The sequence below is a fragment of the Anser brachyrhynchus genome, assembly GCF_964034855.1.
Source record: "Anser brachyrhynchus genome assembly, chromosome: 13".
In the NCBI taxonomy this organism is placed as follows: Eukaryota; Metazoa; Chordata; class Aves; order Anseriformes; family Anatidae; genus Anser; species Anser brachyrhynchus.
This window is the reverse complement of record NC_137708.1, coordinates 13,991,973-14,018,285: the sequence shown is the minus strand read 5'-3', so window position 1 is coordinate 14,018,285 and position 26,313 is coordinate 13,991,973. Positions and strand designations below refer to the sequence as shown.

At 45.4% G+C, this 26,313-nt stretch overlaps 1 protein-coding gene across 3 annotated transcripts in view; it reads right to left on the bottom strand.

Moving 5' to 3' along the window:
• PASD1 (PAS domain containing repressor 1) overlaps positions 1-26,313 on the bottom strand; it is a 97,241-nt gene that overhangs the window by 52,700 nt on the left and 18,228 nt on the right. The window lies entirely within an intron of this gene.

The following is a 26,313-nucleotide window of genomic DNA, read 5'->3' as shown; positions in this document are numbered from 1 at the left end:
GACGTTAACCATGTTGCTCTTGGCATCAGATCCATTTCCCTGCTTTAAAAAACAGCATTGACAACTTTTTTCCACTGTTTAATTTGTGCAGTCACAGTAATTAAATATGAATCTTCAAATATTGCTTGACATATTGCAGATTTATCATCAGTGAAACACTCTTCTGCACATTTCCATAATTGCTGCTGTTCAGAACAAAATGGTTATGCACTGAAAGACTGACAATTTTCTCCTTTTGGTGAAGTTCTCATTTGTTTGCCCTCTTGGCAGTGCTCTATAGCAGCTTCATTTCATAATTAAATTATTTTCCACTCACATATGGAGGCAATAGTTTACTTTCCAATTTTTTCCCCCTTATTTTACATTGTTTCTAAAGATGTGCAATCCAATACGTACTGTAAGGAGCCAACATATCCTTTAACAGCATCTTACGAAACGCTATTCTTGTGCTGCCCCAGCTGAGTAACAGACAAATATAAATCACACAGAGATTTCATCTGAATAAGTGGCCTTGATGGCCAAGTAGGTTGTGCCTGACTGGTGGCTTTAACCCCTGGTGATTCCAGGGGTGGTAAATTTTGCAAAGAAACAGCTTCAGGACTTTGTTCGAATTGAATTTTTTTTCCTCCGTCTGCACACTCTGCTCTTTTCCATGCTGACCGCCCACCATCTCTGCGTGGTTTCTTAGTCAGAAAGGACAAATACTCCTCGGGCAGACCAGTCTTGCGGTGAAGATGGAAGAAGCCATCCTGGAGCCTTCAAACACCACTGGTAGAGCCAGCCTGTGCCATGTCCTGTCCCAGGGAGCCCAGCTCCCCAACCAGGGCCGCATGTCTAACAGACAGTTCCTAATAGACTGTCCTAATAAACACTGCTTGCACGTTTGTATCAGCTCAGAAACCATAATAGCTGTCTTCCCTTCAGTAAATAAATATCTAATTTCTTGCGAGCAAGGTCTTATCAGATGGAACAAGCCTCCTGGGAAGGTTTGAGGTATGAGAACCAGTGTCAAAAACTGCAGACGGGGTCAAATACGCAGAGCGATAAGGAGCCCCAGTGCGCTTCTTCACTGCCTATCAGCATTTTATTCTTGGGGCCAGGTTAGCCCCCTCTCAATTAAAGATGCGAAAGGAATGGGCTGCTGCCTCACTGCCCCTGCCTGTCCCATCACATCCCTCAGGGTCTCCTCGCCACAGCCCCTAAGAGCAGAGAGAGCATCTTATTTTACAGAGCTCACATGGGTCCTAAGTCTTTTTTTTTTTTTTTTAAATCTTTAAACTTCAGTACACAAGTTTGGAGTCACAGCCTGTGGTGGGGTTGGGGAAGCCTCAACTTTTCAACAGGTTTCCTCTACAATGAAGACCTACAGCTTGAGGGACTGAGCTTTGTAATTTCCTGCTCGCCTTGGGCAAAACCCATTTCCCACGCGGACATTAGTCACTTTTGCTAGCAGTAACCAAAGCATATTGAGGGCAGAGAGCAATGAGTTGATCTCAGAGCAAGGTGTCCTCCTCCTCCTCCCCCTGGAGGACACTGCAGATCTCCCAGTGCATATCCAGCCTTCAGCTGTACATTTCTATTTCAGGTCTTGGCTGCTGGAGCTGGCTGGAAGGGTTGATCGGCTTACCTACTGTCTTGCCAGGATCAGGGCCTGAACCAGGGCAAGCTGGCTGTAACCCAGTCCTGACAAGTCTAAGGTTGTGCTGACATGCCGGGGAAGAGAAGGAGCTGTGAGAACTTCTGTTGCCCACAAGCAAAGTTTGCTTTTATTCAGATTTTCAGACCCAGTACATCAGCGGGTTCACTTCTGCCCCATTGATTGTAAGAAGAATAAAGAATGGGCTCTTTTTTTTTTTTTGTTTGTTTGTTTTGTTTTGGGTCCTTTTTGGGATCAGCAGGTGGAACCTATTCTTCTGAACCCGGTTCTTTCTTATACTGAGTCATTTTGAGCCGACTTCAAATGTCAAGGCCATCCTCATCACCATGTCTGCACCAAGGCCGATGCAAGCTTTCTGTTAGCAGACCAAAGCAGCGGTCTGTCTGCTCACCCTCCCCAGCACACAAAGGCTACAGAGTTGAAAGACTGCACAAGTAACTAACAAGAAGAGGCAAATACATTTACATTCTGGGTGCTGGAAACTTGGCTATCCACAGGACAGACTCCTCCTGAGGATGACAGGGAGAGCTGAGGCATCTGAGATAAGTGTTCTGTCAGCCTTGGAAGAATTGTTTTCCTCTTTGGGTAGGCTTTCCATTGCTCACAACTACAAGGGAATATCAGGATGCTTTCTCTTTTGGAGGAATAAAAAAAAAAGGAAAATTTTGATGGATCTGCCAGACAAGAACCCAGACACAATGCTAGAAACAAGCACTGAATTTCTGACAGCCCAAAAGTGATCGAGTGGGGCTCGCTGCCTACTCGTGATGGTCACTTTGAGCACGACCTCCAAGACTGAATAGAGTTGCCTTGGAGAGCTCTGTGGAATCACATGTGCTGCTGACCTGCAGGGGAGACACGTTAAACTTTGCATAAGGCTGACACTTGGAAAAATAAAGCTGAACAAACGGCTGGTAGTTTTTCCATTATAAAACTGGCATTGCTTGCACTTCCCAAAGAAAGTAGAGAGGTGTCCCTTCGAGAACCTGGGGGAGGAGAGAACTTGGGTTTCCTAAAAATCCTCCCAGAATGGCGACAGGAGGGACCCTTGTTCCTTTGTCCTCATGAAAGACAGACTGGGCAAAACTGTAACGAGAGCTAAGCCTTTGTGAATATCAAACCACTTCTCCAGGGAGCACAGGGCAATAGCTGTGCACAATGAGGAGTGCACCCTCTTTTAGGCTACCCTGTGCCTTAGAGCACTGGATTCAAACTCTGGGGGCTGCAGGGCCTGAGCAGTATTTTTAGAATACCTTGAAAGGTAAAAACTGAGATTTCCAGCCAAGCGTGCGACTACATTTTGTGTGCAGTTTACAAATGGGAGAAATTAGAGCCATATCCTTTGATTGAACAAAAAGACAACAGAAATCTTCAGGCAGAATTCTCCTCTCAGATCTACCCACGCTGCATACATTGATGTCAAAGAAAGGCATCTTCTGTGCAGCTTGTAGAGAGAACGCAGCATGAAAACAGATGCCCAGAGCACATATCTTAGAAGAATATATTTAGCCTCGCAGTATTTTACGCTGAGAAGTGATCATGCAAAATACAGCCAGTATTTTCTTGCCAGTATTATTTTAGTAAATAATAAGGAAAATCTCATCCTACTCACTATTATAGATAATCTGGTTAAAGTGGGGAGGAAGGAGTAGCTTTGATTATGCGTTAGGAAGAAGGAATACCATGACATTTACTATACTCAGAGTCTTAAACCTTCGTTTTGGAGTGTATGGCAGGTACGTGGAGCAGCTGGCAGAGTCCAGTCTTCTTTGGGGACGGGGACAGGGACAGGCCAAGCCGACAGGTTTGAAACTCGCTCAGTCAGTTTATCAGGGGGAAATCTGCCAATTTACAGTGAAAGGTGATAGGTACAACTCACAGGGCTGACTGGGTTCCCTGATGGAACTACACAAGTGTGTGAAACACTGAATACAATAGAGAGAGTCCTGGTGACTTGAAGGAGAGAGGGCAGAGACCCGAGGCTCATGCCACTGCATTTTGGGCTGGCGGGATGTTGGCGCATAGCCATCAGCACCTTACAGAGAATCCCATGCACCACGCTGCCATTACTGTTACCACCAGGCCAAACAGAGTGTTGGTCTCACTCTTTACCCTTACAGAATGGAATTGATGATTTGTTTTTTTTTTTTTTTTTTTTACAGATCCACAAGTTTGAACTTGGTGCAACTTACCAGGTCGGTGCTGATGAACTAAATTATTTCAGGCCCTGTCAAAATTAATTGATACCCTTCAATTTGGGACACAATCAGCCTAGACGCAACCGTCTAATGTAGGCAGCCTTGAGCAGCCTGTCATTATCCTTCTCTAAAAGGATGAGCTGAGACCTAAATGCACCAGATGAACAGGCATGAAGTAGAGAGGATACTAGAGAAGAGTAAATATCATATACAAAGAGAAGATCCACGCATTCTCCAGTTAATTAATCCATTCAATTCCAGAATAAAACTAATAAACCTAATCCTGAAACTGGTATCTAGGAAGTACCTTCGCAGTGCAACACTGAACACGACACTTCCATCTGCGAAAGCATTCAGAATTCAACCTGTCATTAAAATTGCCATTATAATAACTACTGAGCTATTCTTGTACGGGGAAGTACTCACTGACACCGATAAAGCATTGTGAAGGTGGGAGTTACTATTTCTAAGAGTTATCGTTGGCCTCAGTCAAATTATTTTGGAGTTCACTGGAAATGAGAACTTCTGCCTCCCGTCCAGAATTACTAGAAATTACATTATCTCTTCTCCCGTAGATACAAGGCAGAAAAAAGGTTTTTAGGGTGAATTGTGGCAAAATCTATTAGGCCATTTCCTATGATGCCTTACAAGGATATTATTAATAATAATAACAATTATTATTAATATTATTGCTATTAAATGCCAGTTGAAGACTAACACAAAACAGGGTAAATTCTGTTAAAAAGAAAAAAAAATCACTACATTTAGGCTTCCATTATTAATACAATTACCAAATTGAGCTAAATGACTGCTTTTTGTTCAAACAGACCAGACTTTCCAGTTAATACATAGCTATGTTCATTTATTTTATTAGTTGCTTTTAAGGTAGAAATGTAGTAACTTAAACATTCTTCATTTTGAAGCTCAACCCAGCATCCTCAATTCATGCCTGCAGCCCTTTTATGTAAGTGCAATTTTAAATCTCTCCTTCACACAAGCGTAAAGCTACAAAGATAATAGTAGTGCTATCGCCCTATGTCTTTCAAGCTCTCTCCGTTTTATATAACCTAGCAGCACAAGTGGGCTTTTCTTCTGTTGATAATAACTCCAGATGTGGCACAGCCATACCTATGACTAACACACTCAACAATAACATTCACAAAACATATCGGTCAGGAGGGCAATCAAGCACAGCACTAACCTACATCACCTCCGGATTTCAGCACCTGCGGAACACAGTCATCCGCTTGCAAGAAAGGCACAAAAATAGAGGAAGAGGCAGCCTCCACCACCACAGCTATTGCAGCCAACAAGAGGAAGCTACCTTGGCACTCCATCCTTGGAAGTAGTGCCTGAACAGGAAAAGTTGGGCTGCTGGAATAGTTTGGATTTTGATCTGTGCTTGTTAGATCAGCCGCACAGCAATGCGTGTGCCTCTGTTCTTCACCTCAGTCCCATGCTTGGCTACGTTCCACGCGAATTTGGTGATGCTTAAATGTATTTTCATCATCAGTAAAGTGCAGTTTTACATAAAGACAGAGGAAGAAAAGCGATACTGGTTCTCCATGGCAATGACTTGTGTGTGCTGCCCTACACAGGGTGTTGGCTCCCCTCCTTGGGCCATAACAGCCCAAATACACTGCTGAGGTAGAAACACTCTGGCAAAGCCGAGTTGTAGGTACTGGCACAGAAGGAGCATCCCTAGATATTTTTAGCAACTCAGACAGACCAGGGGAACATCCTTTCCTCTGGTAACAGAGAACAGAGCGAGGTTTGGCCTGATGAAAAGGGCTGGATTGATGTGTCTGGCTGTTTCTATAAATACACCACTGTGCCCAAAGGAGCTGACAATTATCTTTTCATCACTCATTACACACATTGCTCAAGAGCTGATCCCTTCAGTCGCTGGGCACTGTCTCAGGGGATGCTCTCTCAGCCTACTCAGGAACCTCTGCCGCTCAGCACCTCTGCTTCAAAACCAGGAGCCCACCTCCACCACAGACCTCACAAAACCAGATCAACTCCACAATGAGGGGACCGAAGCCACATTTTCTTTCCCTTTGCCACGTCTCTGGGGATCTCCATCTCCACACGTGGCTGTGGGGAAGCCACCAGTTTGCCTCATGTCAGAAACCCACCTATTTTTCAGGCACAGTGCACTGTGCTCTGCAGAGACTCTGCTCTCTTGCTCGCCTGCCGCTCAGGGCTGCAGCCAGGGGAGATTTTCCATCCCGGGACTGGGTGAGGGCATAGTGGGATTCACAGCATTTCTTCACCTGTACCCAAAGACAGCCAAAAAATCTGTGTTTGGACAGATCCATATCTGGACAAAAACATCCCAGTGAAGCATCAGGGTGGGGGGACTCTGGACAAATCATCATATGAGCCATGAGGCATCAGCAAGTGACTGCCAGCTTCACACACTGCAGCATGTAACTTGCTGACAGGCAGAGCTTCCCTTCCAGCACCAATTTGTCTTCCGGACAAACTCCTCCTCCGTGAGGATCCTGCAAACACTTACTTCCCTCGCTGGGAAAGAGACAGAAAGCACGCGTCAGGAAGGCAGCGCTGATGCACATGGTTAAAGCAAGCTGTGAATTGCTTCCCGTACAGTGAAGGATGTGAGTTCCCATAGCGAGCTCACAAAACACCTCTGTAACAGCGAAGAACAAAAAATCAGACATGTCTTTTCCTTGCAGTACCACTGCAAAGAGCCTCCTGTCTATCAGATGGCTCTGCTGAAGTCAGTTTTGCATTGGATACAGCCGCCGGCAGGATGACAGCCTACACTTCTCTGCTTAATCTTCTTGGCACACTTAGTTGGCCAGAGTTTAAATAAAATAAATGCTAGATTGATTCATGCCTGCAATCATGAAGGATGAGAAAGTTGTAAGAGGAACATGCGAAATAAGTACAGTGAGATCCGTGAGATTTCCTCTCATTTCTGCTGTCCAAATTGTCTTTTGAAGCTCCCAAACACCTCTGACTTACCCAGATTGGAATTCGGAGGTAGGATGGCTTCATAAACGCCTTGGGAAATAATACTTAGTAATGGACAAACCTGAATCAATGATCCTCCCAGCTCCTCTGAGATGTGGGTTAGCCAGAAGAGCCGGGCCTTGTGCAATGCCCTGGCAGAGCAGAAGAACATGCCCCACCGCAACGCCTCCCAAGCCCAGCGTCAAGGGAGGTGGCCACTTCTGCCCTGGCAAGGCGGAGAAGTGTCCATTCCCAACCAAATTAAAAAGCTCCCTCTCAGCACCGGGCAATGACTGTGCAGGATGGCTTCCGCACAGCTCAGAGAATATCGTGGGGTGGGGATGGGACAGGCCTGGGAACCGCTCTGCGAGTGGCCTTGCACCATAGGTGGTGCCAGTCAAACCCAAATGACAACATCAGCCCTCTCTTCACACGATAACCCAAACGGACGGCCCAGCCCGAAAACATTACTGCTCCCTTCCCACCCCTTCCTCTAACCGTGCAGCTCGGCATCTTAGAGCTGGTGGTTATTCATATTAAAGCACAAACAAACCCCGACTCAAGGTGGACAAGGCTGATGAGAGCCCACTTACACCACGGACACGGAACCTGTGACATGGATTTCAAGCCAAAATTGAGCGATGTTTTGAATTTTTACTGAGGTGGGAACCCGAGTTCCTCTCGCTTTCTGTAAACCACGAAGGGTTGCATTTATCGGGGGCAGGAACCTACAGGCTTCTGAGGAAAAACAAGGCAATTTTGGAAATGTCACACGTTGATCTTGCTCTTCCAAGCACGCTGAGAGACAGCCAGAGAAATACTATGTGGAAAATTATGGCTGTGTTGAATAACTGTCCAGCCAATAGCATCTCCTTAAGCAGTTATTCAGATATGCCCTGCTCACACCTATCAGCAACTAATTGCAACATGACCATAAGATCACCAGGACCATATTGACACGTAAGGAAGTGATTAGGAACACAGACCTTCCGAAGAAGCAAGGGCTGTCCCACTTTTCACAATGATGTTGAAGAACAGACATCTCTGTGGAGCTCTAATGGGCTACAGGGGTGAGCTAACAATAAGCACTCTTTAATTAAGCTCTTTGAGGAAGCCAGGCTCCCACTGGGCTTGTTGTGAGAGCAGCAAAGCTCTTGATTTATAGCAATTCAATGCCCAAGCTTCCTAATACTGATGTAGGACACCAAATCACCAAGACCTCTCCGGTGTAATTAAAGGCAGGATGTGCTCGTGGCTGGCTTAGCACAGCTCTGGATGGGAATGGAGGTGGGTGTATTCTTGGGGCTTGTTCCTGGAATCTGTGTGGTCCGTGTTATATAGCAGACTGCATTGGTGATGTGAAAGCAGAGTTAATTAGAGAGGGTGAAGGAGTAGTGATGGGAAGATTATCCAGGGTTTTCAGAGTTCAGATCATGCCAGAAACTTGCTGCAAAGTTTTGAGAAGCCTAAGACTTCTCTCTTCCCCTGTAAGATTAAGTGGGAAAAATAACTCAGCAGATAGGGATACAGGGGTTTAATTAGTTTATGGCTTGATTTTCAGAAATGCGAGGCAAATTTCACCTCATCGCTGGTGCTCTGTATCTTTGAAAATCAGGCCAAATGGTGTTATATTTCTTTGCAGCATTTATAAAAGCTAATACTGTTCCTGTGGTCACCTCACCTGAACTCTGGGCTTTAAAGTAGCACACACGATGCCAGGATTAACTCCTCCTGAGCCTGGGCTCAAGCACAGTGTTAGACCAGTGATACACAACCAACCTAGCATGGCACATGAACACTGGCCACTATATGCTGTCTGCACACAGAGGTGCACAAGAAGATATGTCCCAATTCTTGATGAACCACAATGATCTGCGCAAATTGAACTGATCTGGGAAATACCGGCCAACTGATCTTGGGAATATTGGCCCTTCTAGGCTGCAGGCAAGTCACTCCTAAAAGGGTGACGAATCCAGCCAGGTGGAAGTCCTCGAGTCCTTCACCAACATACACATTTTCCAGTCCTTCAGTCTCTCTAAGTCCTCTGCAGCATTTCATCGCCCTTCTTGAATTAAAGGAAGGCTTGCATCAGCATTGCAGTGAGTGCCAAATAACAAAAAGTAATACAACTTAATATCCCTGATTGTACTCCTTCTAACTACAGCATTGTGGCTATTTAACCGTGACTCTTAAAGTCTTGTTCAGAGTCACTGCTTTCAGTCCTGTGCGCTTATCTTTCCAGCTTTGTCCTTTGAAGCATGACTCTAATAGTCCATATAGAAACGAGCAATGTGCTTGCCAGGGGTAGCCATTCCCTTTATATTACTTTACAAGACTAAACAGAAACAGGAAGAAAATAAGCAAAAAATGTGAATCACCATTATTCTTACTTTTTCATCATAAAAGCCATGTCAATATTTGGAAAGAAAAAAAATAGACCCTAAAGAATTACAGTTCTCTGGTTTGGTACAAAAATACCATAGGAAAGAAAATGACAACAACAAAAATGTCTAGACACTGTTCCAACCCTAGAGGTCAAAACTGGCATTGTGACCAGTAGGACTTTTTGTGGCTGAAGTTAATTCCTCTGTGGAGGCCAATGTGAGGCCTTTGTCCCATTCAAACCTGCAAAATAGTTTCCCCACAGCAGGTGGGCCGTTCTTTTACTCATTATTGAATTTCAGTCTGTGTGCATATCAGATGAACAGGATTTGGTTCAAGAAAAGAGTCTGAAGGGCAATTTTTTTTCAAGCTGTGTGATGTGCAAAAACACCCAGCCCATCAAGAAGAAAGGCATGAAAAACACAATAGAGAAACCAAAAGTATAAAGGAGGAATAGAGATATCCTTGGGGATAAGGCAATGGAACATGTGTGGGTGGAAAAGCACACAGGAGAGATACGGAAAGTATTCAAAGAGAAATTACTGTATGCCCAATGGTTATGTGTGCCATTGAGCTATAAATACTTCAGAACCAGAGACAGGGGTAAAATTTATACAAGGAAGTGGAAAAAGTCATCTGGTGTAAGGAAAAGCTCTCTGAAAGGAAAGGGAGGTTGAAAAAATTGAGGTGAAGAATGGAAAAAAGGCCATTTAATGACGTGAAGAGAGCATGTCCAAAGACATGCTCCCTTCTTCTACGTATTGTTCTCTAAGTGTACGTGTTTACTAAGACCTTACTGTTGGCAGTCCTGATGTTGGTTATGAAGGAGCATATTTCAGGACAGGCCCGACTTGACTTGCCACAGCGGCTCAGTACGGCCCCTCGGAGCCACCCTCTGCAAACCTCCTGCATATCTTGCACTTCTGTTGCTCAGGGATCTACCTATTGCCTCTCGTGTTGTCCTACACGAGAAACTCCTCCGAGCTCTGACTGCTTTTCTATTTTGTGTTTGTTCAGCACCACGGGGCCTGTTCCTAAACGTGCCCTGAGCCCAAGCAAAGCTGCAAATTACAACACAAGAGCCAAGACTGTCTGTTTATGTTTCTGTTGCTGATGTACATTCATTTCTGTTCGCCCAGAAGCATACCTGTCTACTGACACTTATAGGCAGGAATTTCACATCCCCAGGTGATGGATGTGGTATACAAATAAAATGCTGCAAATCCCATAAGTACCACAACACATCTGAGAAACACCTACAAGACCTATGCCCATAGGTGTGAACTGCTTCCAGCAAGGGTAATTAGCTGTGCATTACCCCGAGGAATGTAGTTTCCCTGGGGCAGGATTCATCTCACCTGACTTCAGCTATTTAAAATCTCACTGCTTATTCCATGCTAAACGTCTAGGGTCATTCCTAGAAACAGCAGAAGGAGAGAAGCTCCGTCAGACTCCAGTTCCCGTGCTCAGATGAGGACTGCACGGACTGAAGTGCTCAAAGCTGGCTTGGACAGGGCTTTGAGCAACCTGACCCGGTGAAAGATATGCCTATGGAGGCGGGGTTGGACTAGATGGCCTTTAAGGATCCCTTCCAGGCCAAACCGTGCCGGCATTCTGTGATATCTCACTGTTACCTGTGGCCAAGCAGCTTGTCAGGCAAGGCACAGGTGGCTGCCGGTAACTTCAATCTCATGGCAGGCAATTCTGTTTTCCATAACTGAAGTATTCATGCTGTTACAAAATTTTTTTTTTTGGGGGGGGGGGGGGGGGGGGGCGGGAGGGGGAGAGAAATAAATTAAAGAAGGTGATGAAGCGCACCTCTAACACCCGCTTTGATCTGCCACAAGAGCTGTACGCTGAAGCCCTGTGAAAGCTCATCCTAAAGGAGACACTTCCACCACCACCGTCATTTCACGATGGGCGAGTGCGTTGGTCCCTTTTTAACCATAAAGCCTCTGCTGAGTGAAAGCAGCCCCCGGACAGGAATCACACGTGCAGCTGTACTTTCCCTGAGTCTGGCTGCCCGAGTCTCTCCCCTGTCCTACTTGTTTTGCCACAATTACATAAGCTGCATTCGCCTGACTCCTACTTTCTCATTTCCTTCGCTTGTTTTCTGATTTTTAGGACGCTCTTTTACTCAAGTTACACTGACCTCTTTTGAGAGAAAAGGTAACATATTTTTCTGACTAAAGCGTCTTATCAGTGATAACCCGGCACATTTACTGGCCAAGTCAATAGTTAGACTTGGGAATCCTTTTAATTAGAAAAGCGACCGCTCTAATCAATAGCGAAACCTGAAAGCCCCATGTACCAGAGAAGCAGCTATGCAGAAATCTAGACCATCTGCAACAAGCAGACTGATTTTTTCGGTTCCATTCAGCAGTGGAAAATATGTGAATGTATCACAGGGCATCCAAACTACCCTAAATACAGTCACCTGCGAGAAGTTCTGCTTTAGTTATAGTGGAATAAAAAAATGGTGGCACTACTGATGTTGAGGCATGCTAAGCATCGCTGTCTCCATCACGAAACGTGGGTACCCGTTGGATATTCCACAGCGTTCCCTTCACTCCTGCCACTGTGGTTTAACCACACAACTGCACGAGAGCATCAGTGGCGCCGTGGCTTATCTGCCTTTGTTAGGAGCTTGCCAAACACGAGCTGAGGGTTTCCTTCTGAGGTCTGCGGATTCATCACATGCGTGGCAGCTACCAAAGTGGCACATATAGCCGGCCTCCCCACAATCCAGCTGGCACAGCGATGGATTTTCTCTTTAACCCGTGACAGAGCCTACTGTATCCAGGATAGGGGAAAACTTGTCATGTGGAGGGCCGGGGAGAACAAGGGGGCAGAATACACATGGGGGGAAGGAGAGGAGAGGAATGGGCTAAGCTAGCAGGTAACAAAGTCCAGAAGTCCCAGCTAGGTCCAGCAGCCCCATCCATACCCTGCTGCGATGGCCAGCATGGAGGCACGGCGTGGGCCAGGCACACAGGTCACGCTCTGCGCACATCTTAGCTATGCATTAGGATGCCAAAGGGCTGCTTTAAAATCTACTTGCCGTGGGCTCCTACAGAAAAAATCTGGTCCTCCAACTCCAAGCCAAGCAAGCAGGAAGGCTGAAAACCGACCCAAGGGATTGTGCCTGGCAGCCCTCGCACAGGCGGCTGTGGGTACCGAGCCCTTTGTATGCAGCCCAGCACGAGGGCTTCTCGAGCTGAACAGATAATCAGATGTTAAAAATTACTATTCAAAATATATTCTGTGTCATAAATATCCAGCTTCTCAGCAGCGCATTCAGCAGCATGTCCAAAACCTCTTCCCCTTTGTGAGAGGAACAGAAACTGCTTCTCAAACAAATGAGAACAAGACTTTTGTTTTGTTTTGGTACAAAGAGAAATCAACTGATGATAGCAAACATTAAAAAAAAAAAAAACTTGCTTAATTATAATCTTTCTGGAGCAACCAGGATGGCTTCAGATTATTTTACATAACTGTGTTAAATCCCCCCGAGAATTATTTGCCTCCTACACTCCAGGGTTCCTGAGCTTAAAAGGTGGCCAGTTATTTAACAGGCTTGCGAGTGGCTTAAAAATGTACCAGCACTTGCTGCAAAAGAGCAATTGCTGGCAGGTTTACTTTGTTATCTTCACAACTCCGGTGTGATAGACAGGAGATTGTGCTTTGATGGTGCATTTTATTCTGAAGTGTGTGTTGAATCCGTCCTGCTGTGTATTCAAATAGTAATGAACTTTAAAAATACATATATATGGCCAAGGCTTGAGGTCTCATTTCAAGCAGCATTCACAGTAGTAACCTCGCAAAACTTTAGTAGTCAGCTTGCACAAAGATAGCATTTTTTGCTTCTGTAATTTGGAAAAGGAAGGAACATCTTATTTTCCTGCATTGCTTTCCTAGAAAAGGAGAAGCAATCTGCCTAACGAAAAGACCAGTATTTTTGCAGTGCATCCAAATACATTAGAAATCTATGATTCTATGATTCTATGAAATGGACAGGAAAAGATGGTGTGATTTGGCCCCAGTTTTGCTTGGGTTGCAATTATTTCTTTTTATTTTTGATGTTTCAGGTAAGCTTCTAATAACAATTCTCTATGATTACCTAACATAGCATGGCCCAGATATTATTTTCACTGCCACAGAGACAACAAACAAGAATGCTGGTAATACCTTCATTTTCCTTTCCCTCTGATGGTCTGGCAGAAAAATATGTCACGTTAACCAAATTCTCAGTGAGCTGTACAGGGACAGGAGCAGCTACTGGCCGCTACCATGAAGATGGAAGAAGCAGGGAGCCAGAAGCAGCAGCTCATTCTTGGCTGCTGATGGTAAAAGCAAACCCAAATATTGCACAGAGGCATAAGAGGGAGCTGAAGTCATTCCTGAGCATCACTGTGCCACCACCAGCACCCTTGGGACTGTGCCTAATGATGCTGCGGAAACCTTTTCTACCATTATTATATCCACATTAACCCAGCTGAGGGCTGGATAAGTGGTGGGTGAGCACAAGGACGTTGTACCTTAATGCAAACCCAACTGCCCGGGAAGCTGCAGGGTCAGCCTGCTGCGGGGAATCCCTCGGCACTGCAGCACTGCAGCACGGCTCCGTGCCTCCGTTCACACTTGGTCGGAGCTGTTCAAGGGGATGTGCCAAAACACGAATCTCCGAGCTCAGAAGGGAATGGGTACAAGCGGAGTTCAAGCCAACGGAGATTGTACCACAGCAGCCAAGACTTTACTGCAAGTATTTTGTAGATGTGTGGACTTGAGAGTGGGTCAGTCAGGTCCATCACCTCCACGCAATTCGGTGGTGGTGGCTGAAACCCAAACGTGCCCAGAGCATTTCATCCTCTGTCCCAGAGCCACCAGGACATCGCACCAGGACAACAGCCGGGCACCCTGCACCGCCGGCCGCATCCAGCTCCACGCCGCCTCCGGGAGCCGGGGGTTGGAAAGAGGAACTCTCATCCCCCCTCTCTTTCTCTGCATATGTAAATATTTTCCTCTGAAATAACATAAGCAAACTCATCTAGAAACGAGAAATTCTAGTCAGCTTTCCGAGAACACTTTGGAGAGACATTGATTTCATCAAACGTGGAGGGAGTAAATTTAGGCTCTGTGACTTCAGAGGAACTATTTAGAATTTGCCCTGTGTAACGAAGCTGGCCATTTTTGAATATAAATAGAAAATACAATCTATATTAAATTCTTGCCATCCCACTTGAGTGGGCTCTGCATCGCAGAGCTGGGATAAGTGCCTTCAGCATCCTCTATCAGCACAAGAGCTGCACGACTACCTGGTATTATTGTATGGCAGAGCTGACAGGGAGGTACGAACCTTATCTTAATTGCTGGAAAGAAAGTTAAGAGTATCTGGTTGACAAGCTTATCTTATTCACCTTCTGGGTTTGCCACTTATTCAGTTCAGGGGAATAAACATACATCATTTACACTTGTAAGTACATTATGTCCTTTCTTCACCTTAAATAAGCCCCAGCAGTGTGCGCTGCAATTGAACTGCCAAAAAGCAAACCTTGAAAAAAGTCAAAACACAAGATTTTAAAGGCTGAGCACATTAAAAATCTACATTGTCTGTATGACAGATCTGTATTTTATAGATCAGGCCTCTACCCAGCTTTTTAAAATATAATGGATCAGTTCCAATTACTACATGCAGCGCGGGGAGTGGGGGCAGAAGCTCTTGCTTAAAAAAGAGCAATGCACAGAGCGGTCCTGAGCACCAGCCCTGCCTCCCCACACAGGAGAATGTCACTGCCAACAAGCCCGATGTCACCAGGCTCAGGGAAAAATGAGTGGCCAGAAAGAAATAAGCATTGGGGACATCTCTACTGTATTCTGTAAACGGGTAAAACTCCAGGTCCACAGCACGGTGCTGCCCGGGCATCCCGAGCCTGGGAGCATCGTCGTGAGCCAGGACTGCATCCTCTCCATCAAGCTGTTTAAGCAAGTGCCAAGGAAAAAAGACTTCCCAAGTACATCCTAAAATAATCCCCCAGGGAACCAAATAATCTTCCCTTTTCTAACCAGCCTGGGATTATTTCTGTAGTGGAAGTGGAAGTGCCATCCCTTCCACAGCGCAACCAAATGCCGAACTGGAAAATAAAGTTGAAATGTTCTCGAGCACAAGGCGATTAGTGGAGGGTTAGGCTAAGCAAGTGCAATTTCCATTGAAAATAAAAGATATGTGAGGTTTATGTAACTTAAACATTGCTGCTGTTCAATGAACTGTAGAAATCAAGAGTAGAAAAAAAAAAGTAAAAAAAGCCGCACTAAGCCATCTGTGCCTCCTGTCTGTTCAGCGTGGGGTAGAGCCTTAACAAAGAAAGATTAATGCGTGGAAATGGAAAGAACCGTGTACAGAAAAATGCAAATAAGCAACAGGGCTGCAGAGCCAGAGCAGGGGCTGAATCGTAATGCTGAGACCAAAAATAGGGCGGCTTCTCCACAGCTTGCCAGGAATCAGCCCGAACCCTCTCACCTACAAGGTTGCAGAAGGGGCCGGGCACCTGCAAGGATGCACAAGAGACTGGCAGGGAAGCAGCAGGGGGAGGAAAAAGCTGGCGGCCCGAGTCTCACGGAGAGGTAAAAGGGGAAAGCTGACCCCCAGGATAAGTGCAGGTGGCGGGGCAGGGATGCTGAGGCTGACGGGTCTGGGCGAGCCGCACCTGCTGCGGATCCACTCCTTTCTCCATCATCTGCACATCGTTATTTGTACTAATCACCCGGGACTACCTTCATTACCTAGCCTCAAACCACCCATCTTCAGTTTTTTTTTTTTTAATGACACGTGTAGGAATAACAAGAGAACATTTTTACTTGAAACCAGAAACAAAACTCCACGAATTCTTCTGCCCCCACTTCTCACCAGGAGGTAATGAAATGATTTGCACGTGGCCCCGCTGCTCGGTCTCGCTTTCCCCTTTCCCATGGGGGCTCTGACCTCAAAAATCCCTGAGGGTTTCATAATCGATCAGGACCTGCATTTTCCAGGAGAACGCCTCATTTAAAAAGTATCTGAAAGCTGACTCCAGCTAATCCCTCTGCAACAAAAGGACACCTTCTTTCCCCGCTCTATTCTTCCTGCTATTTCTTCCCTCTCCCTGCTGTTTCCTACCCTTTAACGCACATCCAAATTTTCTGATTCTCCCCCATTCCCCTTTCTGTGGTCACTTCTTGGTAAAAGGGTAAGTGACAGGGGTGCCCTGCTCAATGCTTTTGTGCCCCTCGGGGAAGAGCAGGAGAAAGGGGGGCACAAGCAAAGCGCCCCCCGTGTTTAACAGCGAGCTCGTGAGCAGGATCGCAGCTCTGATCTCAGAGCACAGAAACGCCAAGAGCCCCTGTCTGGAAAAAGTGAATCTTCCTAAACACTCAGGCAAACCCAAGGCTTTGGAGCTGTTATTAATAGGCTGGGATAGCTGGGAGAAAGCTCATAGCATGCGCTAATGAAAATGTGCCTAAGTACTTTGGAGCCACCAGCTCCTATTTTTAGCAGGATGTGGGCAGTTCAGTAACCTCTGGCTGTGTCGGAGGAGCAGAGGCAAGTGTCCTGCTTGTGGAAAACCCCAAGCCACAAAGGACAGAGGAATGAAATCATTTCCTACGAGACTGAGGCAGAGGCTTTCAGCTGCGGGGGATCCAGAGCTCGAAGCAAACTCCTGATGGACAGAGGGCCAAACAGGGACGGCTTCATCGCCACGCGGAGCCCAGCCCTCGAAGCAAGCCCTGTTTTGAGCAGGAGGCTGGGTCCCTCTGCAGCACCAGAAGTTTTTCTGTGACCCCCAGCCCCAGCAGCAGCTCCCACAGGCACATGTACTGGCAGGAGCCCCAGCTACATTCAAACACTCCCTCAACAAAGGCTGATTTGCCCAATTCCCAGCTAATTTCCTTAATTTAGTGCTTCATGGGGGAAAATTAAACAGTCAAAAGCTACAGACACGGAGATAGCCTGCTGCGGGCTCCCAAAACTTCACTGCCAGCCTGGTTAATCACTCCTGGAGTTGCCAAAAAAGTCTACTCTGGAATTCATTTGCCTTTATTGCTTACTGTTCATCAGAATAATTTAGGATTAAATATAATATATATATACACACACACACGAGAATGTGGTTAATGCTAAAACTCAGCTTTGTCAACTTATTTCAGCCCAAGAGCTGGTGTGAATGTGATGTGATCTGTCTCACAGCCCTCTTCTGACTTTAAAAAAGCCAAGCTTTTCATTAACTGCATCCAAGTGGATGCTTCTGTCCCTCTGCATACAGTACAGGTGCTTGTCCTAGCAGCACTTCTGCCTGTCATCAGCTCAGACTATTAAACACAAAAATGGAAAACCAAGTGCATCAATCTGAGAAGTCTCTGCGTGGATAGTGGGATGGAGAACTCAGAAAGAAAGAAGGTTCAGTGCCCCAGTTCACTCACGGTGGAGATTCTCAATCTCTTCTTCTTTGGCACTTTCTGAAATTTGAAGTACAAGTACCCAGCGAAGATTTCACCCTTCAGATATACCCATTATATTCTATTGTAAGCTCTGCAAATCACCTCCTCTCACCAGTGAGGGCTCCTCCAGCCCTTAGTTCCCTTTCACTTCAAGCACCAGAGAAGAAATGGATGGAGTGGGACCACCGACACCTCTTGGCTCTGAGCAACGAGGACTGCCAGCACCATGCCGCCTCCAGCAGCATCACCTCAGGTGCCTGCAGGCAGCTGGCCTGGGTTTGGGGTTAGCAAAAGAAACAGCAGCTGCACGGGTTTGGTGTGGCCATCATCAACCTACAGCCTCCCCATGCTATCACAGGGTCCTCCTTACAAACACAGGAGGAAAACGCCAGCTTTTGGAACGCCACAATATATTACACGTGCCTGGGAAAGGGAGAAATCCCCAGCTCACATCCTGCCTGGCTCTCATGAAGTCCAAACTTACGGACCAAAATTTTAGACTACGATGGCCAAAAGGTAACATGAAGTAGTTATGGAGCTCCCTGGAGGGTTGCAGGGAGGGATGGCTGTGCCATGCCTTTAACTGGAGTGAAGCCCCACGAGCAGACCCGCAGCGATACCCCTCAGCCAGCGAGCGATCTGGCTCGCCGATTCTGCTCTGCAGTCCCTTCTCACCAGATAAAGGCTGCATGCACGGGTGGCTACGCTGTTATCTGTCTGACGGGGGCTGTAAACTCTGATGAACGAACTCATGTCTCCCAAAAACATTGAGAAAAGGGAATCGGGAGATGCCCAGCCCCGCTGCTCAGGCGTGCCTTTTGGAAAATCACCCACAGGAGCCACAGCTGGGAAGCTGCATCTTTCAAAGCGGAGCAAAGAGAAGCAGTGCGCCTCCACCACAGCACTTCCACCTGGAGGGAATATCCCGGGACCAACAACTTCACTGGGACAGTGACTGCTCAAGAGCTGCTCAAAGATCTAGCAGATTTTGCTAACATATTCCAGGCAGTTAGGGATCAACATCACCAGTGCCAGCCAGGGGCACGTGGTGGCACTTGGTGACAAAGACGGGGCTCCTCTTAGCAGAGTCAGTTCCCCTCCTCTCAAAGAGGGATCACAAAAACCACTGCTAGAAGTCCAAGTTTAGCTCTCAGGGAATTTGAATTCTGCGCTTGACCAGCCACCGATGAAAATGGCCCTCGCTGCTCTAAACTCCTCTCAAGCACATCTGTGTGCAGACCTTGTCTCAACCGTGGCCTTGTGTTAAGGACAGGAAAAAAAATACCTCCTTTCACACAGCCCCTGCCAGGCTAGATGGCAACTGTGGAGTCTTCCACACTCATAGGCTGTTTTCAGAGAGAAAAAAATAAACCTTACCAGGTATCGATGAATGGGAAAGATAAATGGAACATAAAGCCTTAACATAATTAATACAGACTTGCCTGTCTGAATGACTTTGCAGCAGTAAGTAAAGGTTTTGCCATTTTTCAAATAATTCTGAAAAATAAGTATTTTGGATATTTCATGTGTGCAAAAGAAACAGAGGAAACACATGTCTCATTCTTTACAAGCTATTATTTTTATATCCCTAAATAGCTACTGCATTAAGAAGCCAAGAGAACGCAACTGCGTACTTAGTCCCAAAACAAATTCGGCGCGAGTGGAGCCAGCGCTGGCTGCTCTCCCGAGGGCCTTGCTCTGACGTACTTCAGCTTTCATTTCTAAAACCATCTTTAGGGAAAGAAAACGCCACGGCCTCACGTCTGGCTGGCTGCGTGCCTGGCTGCCGATGGCTGACCGTGGTGCTAGCGAAGGCACAAGGCGGGGATGGGATTTCAAGAGACACTGTCCCCCTCACAAAAAAATAAATAGAAAAAGAAAGAGAAAAAAAAAGGAAAAAGAAAAAAGAAAAGAAAAAAAGAAAAAACAACAAATCTGAACCCTCAAAAGTTTAAGGACTGAGACTGCACTGAGACTCATTCTGCACAGGCCATCGTTTTGGACTGACATCAGATATTAAGATGTTTTAATTCCCAATGGCCTGGTCTGCATTTCAGCGCGTGACACAGAGATAAAGACCTCTACATCCTATTATCAGTCCCCTGAGCAACTGGTACATCTTGTTAAGTGTAACTACATTCATAGGTCAGAATCCCATACGTGGAGAGCACACGCATTTGACTGGAAACAGAGCATTATGAGGGCATTCCTTTGCCATAATTTTGGTTTGCCAGTTCCTCAGCAGAACCTTTATATCATGCTTTGATATTTTTACTTTCGGGCCACAGGTGTTGGAGTGCCGGTGCCAGGCTGGAGAGCTACCTGCGCTGCAGGGATGCAGAACAGATTCCTGCTCTTTTATGTCACTTCCCGCCCAGAAAAAGTCGAGGTGAAAGCACTTCGTGCTGTCGTCACTGCCTTGCAGACAGAGAAATCGAGGCCGAGCACAGCCACGGGCTTTGCCCAAGATCACAGGGGAAAGCTCTCCGTGATTTAAAAACAAGAGATTTTGTGACGTGCAATCTTTCCTCAAATCCTGCCTTTTTTTTTTTTCCTCTTTGGTTTCTTTCGGATGAGTTTTCAGCAGCACCGAAAACTCAATGAATCACTTGGCTGAATGGCCCACATAGTTTCCTCTTCAGTCAGCTCTGGCAGCGAGCCACGGCACATATTTGGAGGCTTTGCTTCGAGTAACAGTTTTATTAGTGAGATTATTCCAGCGTTTGAAGCTGGGCTGTCCATCCCCTGCGTACCCCTCTCCTAGCACTTAACAAGGGGGAGCAGGGCTGGGGGGTGAACTAGAAACACTGATGGGGAGCAAAGCTCGCCTCCCAGGCTGAAGGGATCTCCCTCAGATGTCGCATCACGCGCCCGAATCACCCCACTGCTGAATCTGGAGTGACCGCACACCTCTGCACTCCGAGAAGCTAAGAAAGTTTTTTATTGACTTCAAGCTAACAGTTTAAAGAGAACATTTTTTTTTCGTAGTAACTGGACCCCGGTTAGCTTTACTTTTCATTCCCCAAAAGGATGCCACCGTAAAGCATGTGTGCTGCAAACTGACGATCTGATGGAAGTAGAGAAGGACAAGTTCAATCCAACATCTTGCTGTTTTAAAGCACTGCCTGCATTTATTTTAGACTCATTTTAGCATGGCAGGTCACAGCAGTATAAACATTGTGGGGGAAAAAAAAAAAGGCCGAGCTGGCAAACAGTCAGAACTTGCTGTTCCTGACCCAGTAACCTACTTTTTGAGCACCACGTAACACGAAAGCCACCCCTAGCTCAGACTGCGACGTCACCTCTTACTTAACTTCTTAGAGGCAAATAATGGGTCTGCTTGGGAAGAGTTTGGTGACTTGCGGTCATCATTTGCTTCATCCTGGCCACAAAAAGCATTTTAGGCTAGACAGGAACGTCAAGAGCAGTTTCTAACCTTGAGTCACCCCAAGCCACCACCTGAGCACATGTGCTCTGTGCAGCAGTGTTAGCACCTGGGTGCCCGTCACACCGACACGCAGAACAACCAGAAATTTGGTCTGCAGAACCAGCGCTACTGTAGGCATCGTGGCCATAGGCAAAGAAGTAGAAAAGAAGTAGGGAACACTGCTTGAAGGAGACCTGCTTTTTCTCCATAGCTCTGCTTTAGCTATTTTCACTCCATCTCTCTCATCCTGAGATGATGTGGTAATTCAGAGATGCTACAGCTCAGTCTTTAAAGGTGGAGAAGACTTGAGGACCTCTGTGAACAGCAAAAGCTGCTCTCTCATGCCATAGCTCTCCTCCCCGGTCTCCTTTCAACAGGGCAACAGCCAGCAGCACCCACCAGCTCTCGGGATGGCACCCGCCTTCCTCGTCCCCTCTTTGCTCCCCTACCTCTCCCAGGCATCCCTGCAGTCCCAGAATGTTGTATTCTCGGGACACCAAATGCCAAAAAAAAAAAAAAAACCAAAACGGTAATTATACTACTACTAGTCTCCTGGCAGAGAAAATGATAAGAAGTGGATCATGGGATCAATGCTACAGCAAAAAGGAGCAAAAAGACCCGGTAACCATTTTGGTAGCCTGCATTTCGCTTGTGCTTGTACCCAAGCAGCTCCTGCAGCATGGCAAAAGGCACGAGGAGAAAACCAGCCAGAAGCCCAGCAAAACAAAACAGTCATTACAAGCCTTCAGCGAGCAGCAGGGTGCCTCAGCCCAGCCGCCAGCGTTTCATGGCAGGAGAGAACTCAGAGGGGCCTCAGCTCAGCAAAACACTGAAGATCTTCAAGGCGTTTTGTTTGACCAAAGCTACTGGGAGTTTTCCCATCAGAATGCAGATGGAGATATAAAGGCTTGAGTAAAGTTCTCAGACAGATCTCTATTAGGAATAAAAGAAGCACAGAAACAGAATATATATATATATATATATGTGTGTGTGTGTGTGTGTGTGTGTGTGTATATATTCATCCAGTAGTGTTGGAAACTCTATCTCCCTCCATGAACATCCCTGGAAATCAGCATTTAATGCTAACTATTAAGAAGAAAAAGAAACGGGAAGACTAAATATATGCTTAGTATTTGAAAGGACTAATATTTTGCTGAAGAAAATATCAGGGAAGACAAATAAGAGTATTAAGACAAAGTGAGATAAATAACAGAGGGAGCTCTTAAGGGAAACGATGGGAAATGATCCTTTGCTGGAATATGCCCATTTTTGCATGCAGTTACTGCCAGTGCATCTCTTAACTGAAACACACACAAAATAGCAAGGGATGGAAATTAAAAGACTTTTGGTCAACTATTCTACCTTCATGGAAAAAAAAAACAACACATAGTTGAAATAATCAGAACAAAAGGTCTTGAAGGTACTGCACCTTCCAACTAGGTCAGCCTCAGATTTTATTTTTGTTGACGCTTTGACTTCCCTATTACAGAGCAGGAGGCACAGGGCACTGCAATATCTTAAAAACTCTAGCTACATTTTCTTCTGCCATCACAAACCATTTTTTCCACCATCTCTTTTACCAGCAATTTTAATTTAACCTAAGATTAAAAACATATGGAAGTATTTCTCTCTAGCTGGCATAAGCACAACACAAAAGTAAGTACTCTAATAGACATAAGAAGTCATTTTTCTTTACTACAATGTCTAATTTAGATCTCTGAAATTGTAAAATTAAAATCTATTCTAATCCATACTTAGACAAAAATGCATTTCTAGCAGATTATAATATCTAACTGCTTATTACACAAAAATCTTGGAATGACTGTATTGTAAAAAAAATAATTGCCTAATTATGAAATCCTGATGATAAAGACACTATTGTCATGAAAACATCTGGGTTACCAGCCCCCCAGAATGCATGAAATTTCAATAGGCAGAGAAAAATTGGGAGGCAGATGAAAGAGGAGTTATAAAGAGGTCCGGAGAAAAAACATCACCCGCTGCAATTTCGGTACCGAAGTGCGGGTGATGACTGCAAACAAACAAACCAGTAATAACCTATTCACAGCAGCAGAGCCGTTAACATGTATGTGGAGATGAGGCACAATTAACAAATATTATGTATTTTTTTTCCCAAGGTTATGCAAGAATATGCATCCCTACCTTTCTGTAATGACAACCTGGAAAAATATTCATTGTATCGGGGTGTTCAAAGACAATTTAGCAATCTGATGCCTTAGGATAACAAGGAGTTGTCCAATTTGAATGCAGCAGCAATCAGTAGTGTTTCTGTAGCATTTAGCTCACATTAAGCATCATTTAAACGATATTTGAAGAACAAAACAGGAACAGGGATGAAGGGAAAAGTCAGTGATGAGTAAATAGGAGAAGTACGGAGAAAAGCCGAGAAGTTTGACGGTGCATTCAGTTCAGCCCACCTGCAGCAGCAGAGTTAAGCCGCAACAAAAAATCTGGTCCTTGCCATTAAGCCCGCAGTAAAAGTCATGTTAATAGTGAAGTTAGTGGCTACACGCATTTTAGCCACTTATGAAACAATGAAAGCTTTTCTGGGAAAACAGGCAATACCATGAGACTGCTATCCCAGGTCGTTTAATGCCATAACTCAAGAGCTGCACAGACCAAGGGATGCAGACAAGGAAAATCCACCCTTGTCTCTGAGTCCCCCTCAAAGGCTCTCCCCCAAAGCCCTGCTCTTCTCCTCTTGGTCTGAGCCCATGCCCTGAAGACACGTACACCCAGACCTGGCCCTGCGCAAAGGCAATCCAAGGAAGTTAATGAGAACTCATTATTTACTTATTATTATTCATTTCTCATCTCTAAGCAGAGCTCCCAACTCTGGCTTTGACTTTTCACCACTGATCAGGCCAAACCTTGCTCTCCATGATGAAAGCCTCATGTGTAGGTAATCTGCCAGGCCCCAGAACCAGACTTTATGGACGAGACATCAAAGGACGATGTATCACTGATAGGGTAAGTCTTTTTTTTTTTTTAAAACAGAGTTGATTACAATGCAGATGGCATCAAAAGCACAGTGGCCTTCTCACATGGTTGCCATCTGCGGTTCTCTGCTAAAGGTTACACCAGGACTCCCGTTATAAAATGCTGCCAGTTGAGATTTACAACGCAGTGGACAGCCAAGAAGTCCATCCACATCAGAACTGTTCACTTGCGGGTATTCCGCTCATGTTGGATATTTTTGATTACTGACATGATAAAATTTGCAGAGCAGCATCAGCCCGTACATCTGAAGTGTCTTCCCCAAATGGCTCTGCCTCGTGTCTGCCTGCTTGTTTGCACTGCCTTCAGCTCTTGGGATGATGCTCTCCCCCTGCACAAAGGCTCACCACAAGATTTGTGCAGCACTTAAGGCTCCCCTAAGCCTGATATTTGGGCTTACAGGGGATTTAAGAAGCGTGTGTGTTGTGGGCTGGTTTGCAGGGTACTGGCAAATACAGCCGCGTGCACTAGGGAAAGCTTTCATATTTTCTAAGGAAGTGTTACTCTTCTGCTAAGTAAATAAAGATGTGCCTGTTATTTACTTTCCAGCACATATTGCAAAGCTCATGTTAATTAAACTTCTAAGGCACACAACAGAATAAATCTCGATTGGCGTAACGCCAACAAATTGTATACGAACTCTCCCCCACGCACTTAGTAAATATTTGCATGGGAGAAAATAACTCACTCCATCCTAGGCAAAGCACAAGCGGGTCAGGACACCAGAGCCAAGAGGCTGTGTTCTGCCTTGTGAGCGCCCGAGCTGAAAATCTGGGATCCGCGGAGAGGAATTACACAAATAGCAGGCAGAAAAAAGATCAGAAAGGAGAGAGCAAGGACAAAACTCACAGGCCTGGTTCTGGGCTCACCATTACGGTGGCCAGTCATAGCTCTGTGGCACCAAAGGACCTTGGTACAACATCAGAGACCCCGAATTTTACCCTGTGTTGTCTCTAGTTTACAGCATATGAGTGTGTCAGTGGTTGAAAGGACAGTCCAAATCCAAACCCATCCCCAAAGTTCAACATAGATAATATTAAAGTTCCTTTTTCTTCAGAGAAGCCCGTCCTATTTAAGATTATTGCAGTTCTCAAAATCTTTTTCTTGCTGTCACATTAACTTTTGACACTTCTTACTGGCCAGCTACAACCTAGTTCTCACAAGTCTCAGGCACATTTCAACTACACTAACAGAGCCTCTCAACCTTCATGTGGACCACCTGATGAAGCACATACACAAATACATACAAAAAAAAAGTAAGATTACTTTAAGCTACCATGTTACTCAGACTCTCATACCCGTCTTTGCATAAACAGATTACATAGCATTATCAACCCAGATTTTGGGGTCCAGGATTTAGTTTATGTTCCCAAGTAATGGTCACAGGGAAGTGCTTTTAGTTGGTCTCTTGCCTGTTGAGATCCACAGGAATGATGGATGCACAAAACACTGCTTATTGAAATACCGTTTGTGCTGCCTACATCACTGCTGCCCAGGAAAGAGAAGCATTACTATCGATTCCTCTATAAGATAAATACAGCTTAAAAGAAAGCATATTTACATAAGGTTTGGATGACTCACGCGACAGATACAGAGAAACCTTAATGCACTTCTTTCTTCTCCTACACACTGCTTTGTGCTGGTGCTTTGTCTGGAGCTATTTCACAAAGGAATGTAGAAGAGGCTTTTTCTCCCATATAAGAACTGTTTCCAAACACCTGTGCTATTTTCTATTTCAACAGCACTGTCACCTGGCATATTGTTACTGAGCCATTCGCAATGCAAACCCAGTGCAACCCACCTAAATTCAGTGTTAGCAAATGCAAAGTGATTTTTTTTGGTTTTGGGTTGTGATGCGATGGACTTGAGTGTTCACAAAATACAGCCCTGGATTTCCTCCACAGCCAAGCCAGTTCTCACACAATTACATGATACTATTAATTTAGATCCTTACTCAGCAAATACTTGAGTAAAACTTGAGCTTGTGCTTAGGTTCATCACTGTTTAAAGTGCTGCTATGCAAGTGGAGAACTCAGTTTAGCTTTTCACAACTTTTGTGCTTTAATGGTTTTCAGTAGGGAGCAAGACTGTAAACATTACCCATGTTATTTCTAATGTGGCTGAATTTCCTTGGGTTTAGGATCTTTATGAATAAGGCTGAACAATAGCATCCAACTCAA